General features: G+C 33.8%; 1 long non-coding RNA gene across 1 annotated transcript; it reads right to left on the bottom strand.

Annotated features, from left to right (window-relative positions):
• Positions 1-4,007: 4,007 nt before the first annotated feature.
• Positions 4,008-6,342, bottom strand: LOC136824728 (uncharacterized). The gene is made up of 2 exons (XR_010849159.1): positions 6,177-6,342; positions 4,008-4,201 (listed from the first exon to the last, which is right to left on the bottom strand). It is a non-coding gene; the product is annotated as an uncharacterized lncRNA (long non-coding RNA).
• Positions 6,343-11,654: the final 5,312 nt, after the last annotated feature.

Raw genomic sequence — 11,654 nt, 5'->3', positions numbered from 1 at the left:
TCTAGAAGACAAAAAAGCAAAACAGCACCAGATCTGTGGAGTTTGGCAGATAGCAAGCATAAGGTTTGATGTTTTTATGCTCAAAATTTAGCTCCATGAAATTGATGTCTAAAATTTCTATTGTTCTCAATTAGAAGCTTGGTGATGATGAGTGATGAATAAAGATAAATTAAGTGCGAGTCCCATAAAGACAAATACAACATTGACAAAAAAATTCCAATCAGAAAGATTCAAGCAAAAAGTATAATATATTGTATTTGGCCCTACTAAGTCTATGTCAGTCGGTCTGTCAGTGTAGAGAGAGTACGTCAGTTAGAAGTCAGTCAGTGAGTTCATTATATTCAATGATGAATATAAGTTGATCAATTATAATAAGTTATATACTTGGTGAAATGGTATAAGTAAAACGTTTAGCATCTAATTAACAACAATAGAAGAGTGACAAACGTGTCAAAATCTGGGTAACTAACTTTACGCAAGGTCTTTTACGAAAAGGCTGACATGTTATTTGTATTTCAAGAAAAATACCAGGTGTTCCAGAAAAAAGCCCCCTCCTTGAAGTGAATTTTCTAAAAATATTTCGCCTTTTTTCAATTTTTTTGAAAAGTAATGTAACTCTGTGTAACTTTGAATCTTGTTGACCAAATTTGACAAAATGATGACCCCTCAAAATTCAATTCTATCCTCTTGCTTTCCAATGCAAAAAGAACTGATACTTTTACAGTCACAAAAATCAAGAAAATTCACTTCAAAGAGGAGGACTTTTTTCTGGGACACCCGGTAGCCACCCCTATATTCACCGTAAGAAACATAGCGATAGGGATTTATGTTAGGAACAGATCATGCTGATTACCCTCTTAAAATGTGCCATAGGTTATAAAAACTTGAAAAAACATCAATTTTTAGGGTAGGAACCATTTTTGGTTTTCCTACCCAGGCTTTTAGGGTCCACTGACTGCTCAAAGGGGTCGCCCTAGGAGTGATTTTTGTCTTTGTCAAAAGATAGTCGTGTGACCCCTCATTGGAAAGAGAGTTTCATGCTGATTCCAAAAAAGGTCACAAGTAGTGGCTAAAAACAAGGTTATAAAAAGTTATACCTGCTAAATAGTGATGATTTTGTGATTTCCCCTCTAAAAACACATGTTAATTATATTAAGCTCTTACAATCATTTCCCTATCAAAATTTTTATACTTTGATGAATACTTTCAATAAAATCATACAGAGTTGAGTAAATCAGACTTTTTGTCATAGGATAGCAATATTTTTTCAAGAGCTCAGTAAGTATATGTATGAAGAAAATGGCTCTCAATAAAAATATGACGTTCTTGATTAAACATATCCAAATAACTTTAAAAAGTTTATAAAACCATCCAAGGAAGTCAAGATAATTAAACTTGAATGGGCTGATAAAGTCAAGCAGCAGAAAACTGAAGCCTTTACTGAAAAAGAAAAGGCAAATTTGAGTTAAGAGTCAAAAAGTACTCATTATTGGAGACTTTAAAAAAGGAAAGTATCCCAGGCCCATTTACCTCAGAAGAAGAAATTTTTAAGAAGTACGTAAAAAACAAACTTGGATGATAAACTTAAGAACAAAAGGATGTATAATGAAGTTAAATATGCCAAAATCATGCATGTCTCTCCAAGCGAACAGCTGCAGTCTTTCGTTTGAGGACAGATTATCGCAACCTCTCCACAGAAGAGTATGTTGCAAACTTGAGCTCTTACCTCAGTACTGCAAGTTGTTGCTCTTAGATAACTATTGGAGATCTTAGAAATGTTATACATGGAATTGTGGGTAAGAGGGATGATAGTAAATCACTAACACTGGAACTCATTTCATCCAAGGGGATGAAACAGTGCATAAAGACAAAACTTGTGATATTGGGGAGCATGTTATCGCCTTTTGGCATGAGGGTAATGAAAAAAGCTGAAATAATTAAGACATCTGTCGACCAAGTAATTGCGACTAAAATGAAAGTCCAATATCTTGGAACTGCGAGGATAAGATGTTGATATTTCAATTTAAATTTATTAGGTTTAAATTCTAATAGCAAAGGAAGTACCCTTCAAACTCTGTAAAATATCTTTTGGATGAAATCCTTTTATAATGTGTTCAGTATAAGGTTTGAGAGGTTGACATACTTTCTAACTTCGACTGTTCTCGATTAGAGCAACGAAATTCCTTATTTGTCAAAGAGCTCCTATATCCTTGCTTAGTTTTTAAGTTTTTGTAATGATCCTGTAGATTCAAAATGTATGATATCAGTAGAAAATAAGCACTTATGTTTATTTCATGTAGGTCTTCCAAAAAATGTAATGAAAGTATGAATTTATTACGAAAGTATGAATGTTTTAAGACATTACACGATTAAATACTAAAAAAGCCTCTTTCAAGAGCAATATAATGTACTCTACAACCTTATCACTTCATTTTTGATGCATAGTCATGATGTTTTTCTTAATCTACATTAAATTACCTTTCAAATGAGGGGCAACTTGATAGGTTTTTGAGAATTCTTTTTTTAGGCAACCTAGCAGTGAGATTCCGAGGTGGGCGTGGCCTTAAAGGCCCGGTAGGGAAGTCAAAAAAAGTTCCTACCGAATTTTTTCTACTTTTTCTGAATTCATACATGCTTTGGCACATTTTGAAGGGGTAATCAGTTTATGATTTCAAAAATCCATTTTTAACATAGATCCCTAATAGCGAGTTCAAGTGTGGCAGAAAAAAAGACAACATTAAACAGTTTAACATAACAACCATTTGGTATTTATTGGTTCGAGTTATTGACACAAGATGTTATCCGAGCAAGTTCCACAGATGAAGTTTAATAAACTAAATGATGTCTTATCGATTGCTTGTTTTATTTGGTGGACGGTTTCCCCATTCAAACACTAAAACATAAATAAAAAGAAAACCAACAACAAAATGCTACAAATACAAAATAGAAAGCCTTTCTCAGTATGCAGGAGATCAGAGGTTAAGAGAGGGATTTCTGTCCATAAAGTAAGATGACATTGAACGTATAGTATGAAGTGAGATAAAGGGTGGGACTAATCGATAAGTTTGAAGATTATCAAAACACATAATTAGTCTCAAATCTCAAACCTCATAAACAGTCTAAACCTTCAAAGGCATCGATTAGTTGGAATGGTCAAAGAATTCACCATCAATAACTTTCTAAACAACCACATAAATAGTCGAACTTTCTCCATCCTCTTTCCTTGTAACTATTATTGACAATGAAAACCAAGACCAAATGGTACCACAAAAGGAAATGATCAACATCAAATATACTCCAGGGACAGAAATTATCACAACACTAAAAATTTTCAGGGAAACTGTAAAAAAAGGGCAAAGGGTAAATTCAGTGAAACAAATCCAAAGTAACTTGCCGATTGATTCTTGTGCATACAATAAAGCTCCACATCATTTGATCCACATCGGGACACTAAAAAATAAAGAAAAAAAAGCAAACCAGCAAAGCAATTGCAAGGTGGAAATATGTGAGGGTTTGATGGTGAGAAGAAATATGCCCTCAGAGTAAGTTTAGATGTACCCTTAACGAAGGTGGGTGGGACTAATCAATAAGTTTGAAGATTATCAAAACACATAATTAGTCTCAAACCTTAAACCTCATAAACAGTCTAAACCTTCAAAAGCATTGATTAGTAGGAATGGTCAAAGAATTCACCATCAATAACTTTCTAAACAACCACATAAATAGTCGAACTTTCTCCATCCTCTTTCCTTGGAACTATTATTGACAATGAAAACCAAGACCAAATGGTAGCACAAAAGGAAATGATCAACATTAAACATACTCCAAGGGCATGCACTGAGTAAAAGCTATAAAACACTGCAGGGTCAAAAATGGTTGCAAATTATTTAAGTTAGACACAGAGGGTACGATTAATAAAGAAATGATCAAAATTAAACTTGCCAAGTAAATCGGGTGTTTGTTGTAGTAGTTCCATGACAAACTTGACCAAGTCTGAATCATCACACCTATTGTCGATTGGAATAAACAAAGTTAGATAAAAATTGCTAAAGTTGTCAAAAGGGAGGAAAAAATAATGCTTAACCATATCCACAATACTGAAGTAAAATTGAAATTTTTCTAGCTTGTCCATCCTTCACAACATTCTTCTCCAACATTAATACCAGCCAAGATGACAATATGTCCAAATTTATTCGCCAACCTGTAAAAAGAAAATTCATATCAAAATCTTTGAAAGATTGCAATGAGCCAAAACTCCCAAAACAAGGAGAAATCTACCCAACGCAGGAACTAAGAAAACTTTTCACACAAAATGAAATCGAAAGTACAGCATAGTGCGGAAAGGGGTCTGATCCCCCCCTTCTTAAATGACCCCCCCCTTCTTGGCATCCCCCCCAACCTTTAAAAATACCTATCCCCCAAGGATTGCGGGCTAATTTTTTTATGGTAAAAAGGGAAGGGAAACTGTAAAGAAAAATTAAGTCTGGCAAATATATACCAATTTTTAGTGAAAATAAAGAACTTCCTTTCATGCCGACCAAATTTCATAACAGTGCTGGAAAATAATCTTCAATATATGTAAGCCCCCCTTCTTAAACGATCCCCCGCGATCCCCTCTCCTTGCTATACCCCCTTTTTAGTGAAAATTTCTGATCCCCCCCCCTTCGTCACTTTTTTGGAAGGTGTCATCCCCCCCTTAAATAAGGGGGGGGGTTCGAACTATGTACAGTGATCAATAACAATCAAAGTACTCAAACAATGTTAGAGCTGTTAAGAAAGTACATAAGTAGTTGAATACTCACAATTTTTTTGAAATTTTAATACTAGAGATTTGATTATTCATTGATAAGTGGTTGCTTGATTACTTGGATCATTATTGATTAGTTTGATAATCAAATTTATATGTACAGTCTGGTATTAACCATACAAAACATCACTGTGGATCCCTTAAAAATTCACTTTCTGCTTTTATTTTCAAAAATTCCACAATTCTTGCCTGTTTTGAAAATTTTCATGTTTATTTAATTGTATGATTTTGTGTTTTTAAAATATTTATACTACTAAATTTCAGGAAATTTTGACTAATAACCAGGTAGTTTGAAACACAGGTTCAGGTTTCATGTTTCAGATTACAGGTTAAAACAGAATAATTGCAAGACCAGAAATAACATTTTGACTTGAAGTTTGCAGACCAGATAAAAAAAGATCTTATTCATTTTTCTCTTTTCTGTATTACATGTTAAAAGTTATTTTTTCTAACATGTATATAGTTTTCTTCTGTATATATTTCTGGTATACTGCTCTTGTGGGTGATAAAAAAGAAAGATTATTATAAATAGATACTCATTGTAAGTTATTTTTCTTTTAAGAAATATTTGCCTTAATTGCGTATTTTATTTTCTCCTGGCCTCCAATTAAAATAAATAAATAGGTTTCACACTTTTGCATGCGTATACAGAAAATTCGAATGATCAAGTTGATGGCTCGCGTGGCTATTTCATTTTCATATTAGATTATGTAATCTTCTCTCGCTATTGATTATTATAAATAGATACTCATTGTAAGTTATTTTTCTTTTAAGAAATATTTGCCTTAATTGCGTATTTTATTTTCTCCTGGCCTCCAATTAAAATAAACAAATAGGTTTCACACTTTTGCATGCGTATACAGAAAATTCGAATGATCAAGTTGATGGCTGACGTGGCTATTTCATTTTCATATTAGATTATGTAATCTTCTCTCACTATTGGTTTTGAATTAAAACGAATAAACGAAACGCACCGTCTGTAAAATGAATATTAAAGTCAGTAAATTGAACGCGTTTCAAAATGAAAATAGATATTTTACTTTGCATGATAATTCAATAACTACAAACAATTATAGAATAATTTATATATTGTCGAAACTGCAAAAGCTCCACTCTACACATTGTTGGGATATTTTGTTTCTGAAATTTCCATCAAAAAGATTTAACTTGTAACCTGTAACCTGAAACCTGAACCTGTAACCTAAAACCTGAACCTGCGTTTCGAACTAGCTGACTAATAACTCATGAAATTCAGTGTAGGCAAATTTTAGTAATCGAGCACTAGGTATAATCTAAATCTTTTAGGAGTAAAAAAATAAACATAATATCTAAAGCTTTTATCGCCATGAAGAAGTCAAAAGTGACATACCCAAAAAGTTTCTCAAAGTCTGGGTTTTGGTGTTCGGGGATTGCCATTTCTTTCTATCGTTTGTATTCTTGGGCTCACGCTCATCTGGGTCTCAATTTTGTTTGTTGTGCTTCATTCATCTTGTGCTGCCTCCACTCCACTCTAACAGTGCCGCTACTGACTGACTTGACGGCTTCCCGCGCCAATTTATTTAAATTTTTTTAGTTTTGAGTAATCGAGACCACGAAAGAGAGAGATTACAGACTTACTCGGAAAAGTTTGGCCTTGTTTTCAAAGATGATCCGAAAAAACCGGGTTGTCTCATCAACGGAATACTTTTGTATGTACTAATCGAGTCAACCCTTTCCCGCTCTCCTTTAAAAAATTATGCCTTTCCACGCCTTCGATCTTTCGACTTTTACTCAAACTATTTTACTCCCGAATTCAGCAGCGTCATTACCGTAGGATCGTCTAATCTCGACATACGTCTTGCAATCTCGACACCGGATCTGTAAAATAATCAAAACAAACCTTGAATGAAATTCTTGGTATCACTCTTATCGAACAAGTTCATCCATCAAACTAGAAGTTCAGTAAACATTGCAATCCTTTCAATTAAAAAAACAGCCATCGAAACGCATGCAAACTTCCTCGTAACTTTCTCGTGTCCATCATTAAAATTTTACAACTTTATTACGCTTCAAGTCACGTGATAAAAATAATTCGCGCGCTTAGTCGACCTGGTTTCCATTTCCTTATTATTTATTGCAAGCACACGCTCTAGGCGCTAGGAGGCCGCGTTAAACTTCTAGGCGCCGCACCTAGCACACCCGGTCCCTTTTCAAATTCATAAGGAAACCGGGTTCTTTTAATTATTTTCGGTTCACGGTAAAAAGGTCTAAAAAAAAATTCCTCGCGTGCAAAATGTTGTTGTGATTTGGGCATCTTCGTTGAAAGCATGCTAATTAGTTTTTTAGTGATTACTACATCGTTAAAGTGTTCTTTTCAAATATAAGTAATAACAGTTCACATTTCTCATATTATATTAACAATCTGTGACGTGGATAGAGAGAGAGAACAATTTAGTGATTGATTGATAACTTTGGTATGTATTTGTTTATGTTTGATTTTTTATTTCGAAGACCAGCCTACAGCTATGTCGAGATTGCAAGACGTATGTCGATATTAAACGACTCTACGGTATTTGTGAAGCATCATTTTACAACAGGACTATTCCAGGTATTTCTATCTTCGATCCCTTATTTTATCAACAGTTATACTTGTGAAGTATCTAAGGTATACACTTTTCATGATGACAGAGTAGTGGGGAGTAGTGGGTTAATTTCTCAAACCAAAACATAGAAAGTTATTGGAAGTTCGAAGGTTTATAGGGGCTCTCTCCTTAAAAGCTGACAGCAATAATTGTTTTCTAGCCCCTTCACAAATTTTTAATTCAAGGATTTTATCTCAGATTACCAGCAGATAAATTGTTAATTGAAATTACCAGGCACCAGGCAGGTCATGCACAAGCAGGTGATAACTCTGACTAACTCTGTAAATATCCCTGTATAAGTAATTTTTTTCATTTTTGGGAAGAGCTTCAACATCAATAGCATGATGGTGGTAGGTGACCAATTTTTGGGGGGGTTAGAAAGGACAAATACTGCAAAAAGGTGTATCTGATTTACTTTTCAATGCTATATACAAGTTTGCAGGCCACCAGCCATCAAGTTTTTCCTAGGCTCCACCTGACTTTAAATACCATGAGTGGTCCTAAATCCGACAGCTCTGCCTAAATCTGATGGGCAGTTACATCAATATGCCTTCTTACCTGTCTTTAAAAATATAAATAAAAGTAATCACGGAAAAGGACGCGAAAAAAAAGACATAAGTGTGAGAACAGAGTAATCAAACTCGTTAGAAAAAGTACCATTAGAAGTCATAAAAAATCTAAAAATCAACCTGAATAAATGCAATCAAAATTCCAGAGAACTTCATAATTCTTCAAAAAACATTTACATTACTATGTCAAACTCCCATCACATAAATTTTACAATTACTTCAGAGTAGACTACGCTCGCCACCGAAGAGGTTTATTTGGAAAGGGTAATTATATTTTATTGTTCGCTTCTTTTTTAAAGATTCACCGGGTTGAAAAAGTATGAATTTCTTTGTACATATTTTACCTACCCCAAATATTTAGGAGACTGAGTTTTAAACGAATTGTTAAGTTGAAACGATCGATAAATGTATCAAGGTCTGTTTTATTCACCCCCCTGGTGACTTAACAAAGAGACTTAACTCGATGTTACAATCCAATTATTGAAAGTTTGTGTCGGCCATTTTATAATGAGCGAGACATATGTTCTCTGATTACGCAATTTTCATATTGACATTTTCTAGGCATTTTGATGTGACTGATGGGGTCTTTCAAAGATAAAAACAAACCTTTTGCTGTGACGCGACAAAGATACCAAAGTTAGCAATTCCGGGTTTGCTTGTTTTTTATTTGACGCTCATGAAAATCTTCAATATTGTAGGTCCAACTTTGACAAGCAATTTGTTCTTTGTGTAGTTGAGCTATAAAATTAACTAGTTTTGAGTAATTTAGAGCTTTCGCTTTCCAACCATAAAGGTGTAATATTCTACACTTTTGCATGAAAATTTGTTCCAACTAAGGCCATTTTTAGAAAAATTAGTTCTACGGGACACAAAAAAATTCACAACTCATCTTTGATTTCAAACAGCTCCGGAGGAAAAATGCTCAGACAGTGAAACTTTCCATATTTATCAGAAAATACCTGAGAAATCCAATGGTGCTACTCTCTGGAATTAATTCTTTCATTAGGCAGCAATCACAAATATCTTCATTTCGCGTCCTCGTTGGATCTAAAAAGTGAGTCGGTCGGTTGGTAGTAAAATTTTTTCGGGTTTTCTTAAAATTGGTCTGTGAGGTGGTAAAAGGTAAAAGGGTGTTAACTGTTTTGCGTGTTATTTCAGATTATGAAGCAATAAGCACTGTGACCTTTGACACATAATGGCACAAGTAATGATAAACAAAGTTAAAATGCTGCGAATGCGCTAGAAATCGCCCACAAAAATTGGCAATATTAAAATTTTTGAGCAAAGGAAACGTCATCAAAACAAAAAGTCCGAAGAATTTACCAACTCTTCGACTCAATTTTACTCAATTTTCAGGTGTCGGTCGGGCGACGCGAAATGAAGATATTTGTGATTGCCGCCTTAAAGTTATTATTTTTTACTTTTCATACTTTGGCAAGCATTTTCAGCCTGAAAATGAGGACTAGAATTATAAAGACTGGTACCACTGAAAATTTGACCCTTTTTTAGCCTAAAACAGTTATTTATATGCCATGGGGAATTTTCCTCCACAGCCCTTTGATTAAAAAGATAGGTAGGTTCAGAAATTTTAACTTCCGCTTTATAACGTTTTTATTGTTTTTTGCAATGCAATGTCTTCTTTTTCAAAAAAATATCTTTTCATTTCTTCCTTGAAGTGTTAGCAAGCCATTACAAAAAGAATTTGATAAAAGTCTGCAGTCAAAATGAAGATATCTGGATTTTTTTTATTGGATTTTGAAATTGGAAAACCATCAAAAAGTGTATATTACGGTGCCATTTTATAATATGCCATTTCTGGGCCAAATTTTCAACCTCAAATGTCTAAAAGGGTGCTATTTTAGCGGAATCAAAATCTCAATATCTCGCTTATCATTAGGAGGTGTATGACCCCTCATTTTTTTCTTTTTTGAAGCTCTACAAGATGAACTAGGTTTGATTGCCACCAGAATAGTTTCAATTTGACCCTGGAATGGCTACCAAAATGTCAACTAAACTGAGAAATTTGATTCACTGAACCAATCCAATTGAACAAATAACAATAATTGCGTCCATACAGAACATAATTTTTTATTACAAAATTGTCCAAAATTTCAACGTTAAACACAAGCAATAGATTCAGAATACAGAATAGAGGTAACTATTTTTACAAATCACACCTTTTGATCACATAGTCATATTGTTAGATGTTTTGTTTCGAGAGTTCTTGCAATAGTTCATCCAGAAGGGCAATCTTGCTTTTAGTGATTGCTCCCAACATAGTTTTGTCTTCTACGTTTTGCAAATCGAACTCTGATCGATCTTCTATAGACAGCTTTCGTGATACGTCATATGTTTTCATGTCATGTCATCGATTTTTTGGAGGTAAAAAGACCTAAACCTTAGCTGGAGGCTAGCAAATTTTTGGTTTTGACAATGTCTCTGGTAGGACTTTTGAAAAGAAATTTTAGTATGTTTTCTCATAGGCATTTAGGCTTACCATTCTTAGGTTTTGTAGAGATATGATTGGGTAGTTATCAAAAATTTGATTGATTTTCACTCACCTTGATATAAATCATAAGTCTTTTTGCCTCCAATTGTTTGGTAAGATTAAGATCGCTAAGGCACTTTGAGTGGAGTGACTTATGGAAGCACTGAGTAGAAGAATTCAAATTTAAGAAGGCATTGCACTTTCTGAAAAATAGCTACTAAAAATGAGTTTTTAATGTTAACGTAGATAGAAATGAAGCTCTTTCACACGAGAAGTGTTTATAAGTCCCACAAGTTGCGATCATGATTGCTCTGAAGTGTTTGTTTTCTATTCTTTTAAGGCGTCTCAAATTCGCAAAAAAGAAGTCAAGATATTGTAATGTTCTTTTCAATTTTCACTTCTCAGCATTTGCTTCGAAACCATCTGGATTTAATCTAAACAAAAGCACACTAACTTTACCATGCGTAAAAAACCCAAAAGTTTTGCCTCAGTTTGACCAAACTTTACTGATCAACATGACCTGAAGCTCAGGTTTGTTTGCTGTCATTGGTCTGTGTGAGGAGAAAGGGAACAATGAGCTCTTTGTGTCTTATATTTTTAAGAATGATAAATGTCACTTTTCTGGTATTTATGAAGGAAAATCAATGTTATATATCTTGTATTTTAAAAGGAAAATGGGATTGGAAACTGATATTTGCCTTTACTTTGAAGTGAAGAAAGGATACAATGTCTAAGTCTTGTACTTTGAAGGAAAATGAATGTTGGAATTCCGTGATTTTTAAGGAAAACAAATGTTGGATATCTTATAATTTTGAAGAAACGAATATTGGATGTCTTGTATTTTTGAAGGAAAATTAATGGTGGAAGTCTATTAATTTTGAAGAAGCGAATGTTGGATGTCTTGTATTTTTGAAGGAAAATGACTGGTCACTTTTAATATTAAAAGAGACTTGAATTACCAAAATATTTTTGAAAGAAATGTTTTGGGACTTTCATTTATATTTGGGGGAAAATATGCACCCTGTGTCATTGTATTCTTAAAGAACAATGAATAATGTCGCTTGTGTTGTATAATTGAAAGAAAATAATGTTTTTACATATCTTTCATTTTTGTTTTTGTGTTTATTCTTATACAGGGTGTCCCTAATAAAAGTATCGAGTTTGAACAT

Source organism: Clytia hemisphaerica, unplaced genomic scaffold, assembly GCF_902728285.1.
Source record: "Clytia hemisphaerica strain Z4C2 unplaced genomic scaffold, Clytia hemisphaerica genome assembly, whole genome shotgun sequence".
Lineage (NCBI taxonomy): Eukaryota > Metazoa > Cnidaria > Hydrozoa > Leptothecata > Clytiidae > Clytia > Clytia hemisphaerica.
The sequence above is the reverse complement of the archived record's forward strand: the minus strand, read 5'-3'. Positions and strand labels throughout refer to the sequence as shown.